The following is a 4,671-nucleotide window of genomic DNA, read 5'->3' on the forward strand; positions in this document are numbered from 1 at the left end:
CATTGAAGGATCCCTCAGGCCGCCTCGCCCGTTGGGCTCTTCGCTTACAAGACTACGACATCCGCGTGCTCTACCGCAACGGACGCCAGCATGCTGACGCCGACGCCCTCTCGCGCTTCCCTCGGCCTGAAGCTGACGTGCTCTGCTCAGTATTCTTGGTTACTGCTTCTGCCATTGATGTTGACATCATCGCTACCGAACAGCGAAAGGATAATTGAATCGTCCCACTGATCTACCTGCTCTCTGATCCGTCCGCAACGCCATCCACGCATGCCTTGCGTCGTCAAGCTCACCATTTCGCCATTCGTGATGGCCTCCTACACCGACGCAATTGCGACGCCGATAGCCGGCAGTGGCTACTCGTGATACCCCGCAGTCTGCGGTCGGAGATACGTCAATCCTTTCATTCTGATCCGCAATTCGCGCACTCTGGGGTATTCAAAACCTACCATCGCATTGGACAACGCTACTTCTGGCGCGGGATGTACCGCTACGTCCAGCAGTTCGTTCGCTCCTGCCTCGCTTGCCAACGCCGAAAACCATCCGCACACATGTCACCAGCCGGTCTGCAACCGTTACCTTGCCCTGAACGTCCGTTTGGGCGCATAGGTATCGATTTGTATAGACCACTCCCTCTGACGTCCACTGGCAACCGCTGGGCCATCGTCGCCGTAGACCATTTAACGCGATACGCCGAAACCGCCGCTCTCCCTTCGGCTACTGCGCGTTATGTTGCGTTCTTCCTACTGCATCGATTCATACTGCGCCACGGTCCACCCCAGGAGCTCCTCAGCGATCGAGGCCGTGTCTTCTTGTCAGAAGTCGTCGACGCCATTCTCACTGAGTGCCATTCTGTTCACTGCAAAACTACTGCTTACCACCCGCATACGAATGGTCTGACCAAATGCTTTAACCGCACCCTCGGCGACATGCTGTCGATGTACGTCGCCGCCAACCACAAGAAATTGGGATAACATACTGCCCTTCGTCACCTATGCCTACAACACCGCCCTTCAGAGAACGACCAGTTTTTCACCTTTCTTCTTGCTGTACGGAAGGCACCCGTCACACACCATCGACACGATACTCCCGTACACGCCGGATCCATCTGAGTGTACACCTCTTTCCGAGACCGCCAGGCTTGCTGAAGAGTGTCGCGAGCTTGCCAAGACTTTTACGACGCATTCGTGATGGCTCCGCCACTTCTGAACCCACGTTCCTTCCTGGTTCCTTTCTATGGCTCTCAATCCCGACCTCTGTAGCTGGCCTTTCTTCCAAGCTACTCCCGAAATATGAAGGTCCCTACCATGTGATCAAGCGCGCATCTCCGGTCAACTATTTTATCGAGCCAATTTAACAATCTTCGGACATGCACCGCCGCAGGCGCGACATAGTCAACCTGGAGCGCCTGAAGGCTTACTATGACCCGCTCGTAGTGACAAGCTGTTAGGTCGCCAGGCGGCTCCCTCTTCGACCCCGGGGTAATTGTAGAGAAGCCGCCGAACACTGAAATGGGTCGAATGCTCAAGTGCTTTCTAGTGGGTCTGCCCAAAAAGAACGCCGCTCGCGCGTTGAGTCCGTGCTTGGCCGTTACTGTCGCCATTGTGTAGACTCGCTGTGTGCCGGCTTTGATTGATTGATTTGTGGAGTTTAACGTCCCAAAACCACTATATGATTATGAGAGACGCCGTAGTGGAGGGCTCCGGAAATTTTGACCACCTGGGGTTCTTTAACGTGCACCCAAATCTGAGCACACGGGCCTCGACATTTCCGCCTCCATCGGAAATACAGCCGCCGAAGCCGGGATTTGAACCCGCGACCTGCTGTGTGCCGGCTAATAAACGCCATAACAATATATATATATATATATATATATATATATATATATATATATATATATATATATATAGAGAGAGAGAGAGAGAGAGAGAGAGAGAGAGAGAGAGAGAAAGAAATTGGAGAATTGGAGGGAAGGCACGACAGGTCCGGGTATTTTCTATATTGAATGAACTTGCAGATAGCACATTTGAAAAGAAAATTGTCTTTACTAACGTTTCGGCCGTGGCACGGCCGAAACAGCCCCCCTGAGGTATCTTTCTGTACCCGTGACATTAATCCGGGTGTTAAAGCAACGTCCCGGTGCCTGCTGTTTTTAGACGGACATGTCACCGTGATAGGGCTTCAGGCGAGAAAAGTGTACAATGTCAGTTCTGTATGCACCAGTCTGGTTCGTAGTACGAGAAATTTCAGAGGTAACAGGTGTCACCCGGCGCAGAACTCAGTAAGGCCCAACGTATCACGATAAAAGTTTCTCGCAGAGGCCGACACGACGGGATAGGAGCAGCAGTAGCATGAGAGAGCCCGGAGGAGAACTCACATTTATTTATTTATTTATTTATTTATTTATTTATTTATTTATTTATTTATTTATTTATTTATTTATTTATAGAATACTGTGGACAAAAAGTCCAAGCAGGGTGAGCATACATGAAACACACTAAATAACAGAATGAAACAAGGTTGCAAAGCGTTTTTACACAATTTCTTTGCTATAAGACAGAGGGGTTATGACTTAAAAAAAGTAACAGCTGAACAACAAGGTGATAATACAATTCAAGGAAGTCATAGAAGAAGATTACGACTGCTGACATCCCTATGTCAGCAGTCGTAGAGCGTCTTTTGTGCTCTCTGGGACGATGGAACTAGGCACGGGCTACTGTGCGTGCGATGAGAGCACGGGAGATGGCATCTTGCGCGTAGGAAGTGGTGGACAGGGGGTCGCGCGCAAGAAAAATATTGAAAGGTAGTAAAGGATCACGGCCAAATACAACATAAAATGGTGAGTATCCGTCAGTTTCATGACACGATGAGTTGCAGGCGAAAGTTACGAACTGTAGGGCAGTGTCCCGATCGGTGTGGTCGTCAGAAACGTATAATGCAAGCATGTCTGCCAGTGTGTGATGGAGGCGTTCAGTAATTCTGGTATATAGTCTGAGTATGGTAAGAAGTCGTTAAGTTGTGCCGCGTAGCACAGGATCTAAGGAGTTCGTCAAACACATGAGACAGGAAGCAGCGGCCGCGGTCCGTGAGGAGGTGAGAAGGAGCGCCATGCTGAAGGATTATGTGATCGAGAAGAAAATCTGCGATGTCAGTAGCGTAGCTGGTCGGTAGTGCTCGAGTAATACCGAGTGGCATAATCCGTAGCTAATGCTATTCATTAGTTTCTTATTACAGATGTTGTGAATTTACATAACAAATCCAACCCCACCCGATGAAACTGCTCGTCTGGGACTTCCATAGGTTGAAGGTGACCGGCGGAGAGAGACGTAGGCTTCTTCCGGCAGTTGCACAGGCCACATGCTGCAACGTAGCGGTGAAGGGACTCATAAAGGCCCTTCCAAAATACCCGTCAGCAGACGCGGTGATAGGTACTGGAGGCACCTAAATGTCCAGAAGGTGGGCGTTGTGAAGTTCTTGCAAAATGTCCTTGCGCAAATGACGTGGGACGACGAGAAAAAGTTTCGTGCCATCGGGCAGTAAGTTGCGACGGTAGAAAACACTGTCTTGTTGCAAGAACAGGCTCATTGAAGGGTTTTTAAGGCCAGATTGAATACGGTCAATCATGGATAGCAGCGATGGATCTCGCCGTTATTCGTCAGCCATGCGCAGAAAATCTGTTACGGCAAGGATGTTGCCATCGGCTTTCAACTCAGAGGAGTTGGCTGGATCAGCAGGGTGCCGAGATAAACAGTCGGCATCGCTGTGAAGCTTGCCGGACTTGTACGTGTACGTGTGTACAATAACGTGTACTCCTGCAGTCGCAATGACCATCGCCCTAGTCTTCCCGTGTTATTCTTAAGTGTTGACAGCCAGCAGAGCGCATGGTGGTCTGTGATGACTGCGAATGGGCGTCCGTATAAGCATGGATGGAATTTCGTGATAGCCCAGACGAGGTCCAGGCACTCCCACTCAGTAATAGAATAGTTCCTATTTGACTGGGAAATTAGGCGGCTAGCGTACGCTATGACACGGTTTGTCCCGTTCTGCATTTGAGCGAGTGATGTCCCTATGCCATGGCCACTTCCGTCGGTGCGAAGCTTCGTTCGAGCGGCTGGGTCAAAATGAGCCAACACAGGTCGTGTAAAAGTGCAGAAATCAGCGACGCAAAGGAATGTTCTTGGTCTCAACGCCAAAAAAATCCACGTTCTTTCTGAGGAGATGAGGGGCCGAGCAATTTGCGCGAAGTTGCTGACAAAACGGCGGAAATATGAGCAGAGCCCCAAAAAGCTGTGGACTTCTTGAGTGGGACGTGGGACCGAGAACTCGCGTACAGCACGGACTTCATCAGGGTCGGGTCGTACACCAGTAGCGTCAAAGAGCTGGCCAAGTAGCTTGATCTGATGTCGTCCAAAGGTGCACTTCGACGCGTTAAGCTGGAGGACAGCACAGCGAAAAACGTCAAGAATGGCTGACAAATGTGGAAGATGTCTTTCTAAGGTTAGCGAGAAAACAATGACATCGTCTAGATATTACAGGCACGTCAACCATTTGAAACCGCGAAAGACGGAGTCCATCATGCGTTCAAAAGTTGCAGTTGCACTGCACAACTCAAAAGGCTTGCTTTTGTATTGATAACACCCGTCGGGAGTAATCAATCCTATATTCTCGCGA

This window comes from Rhipicephalus microplus, chromosome X, assembly GCF_043290135.1.
Source record: "Rhipicephalus microplus isolate Deutch F79 chromosome X, USDA_Rmic, whole genome shotgun sequence".
In the NCBI taxonomy this organism is placed as follows: domain Eukaryota; kingdom Metazoa; phylum Arthropoda; class Arachnida; order Ixodida; family Ixodidae; genus Rhipicephalus; species Rhipicephalus microplus.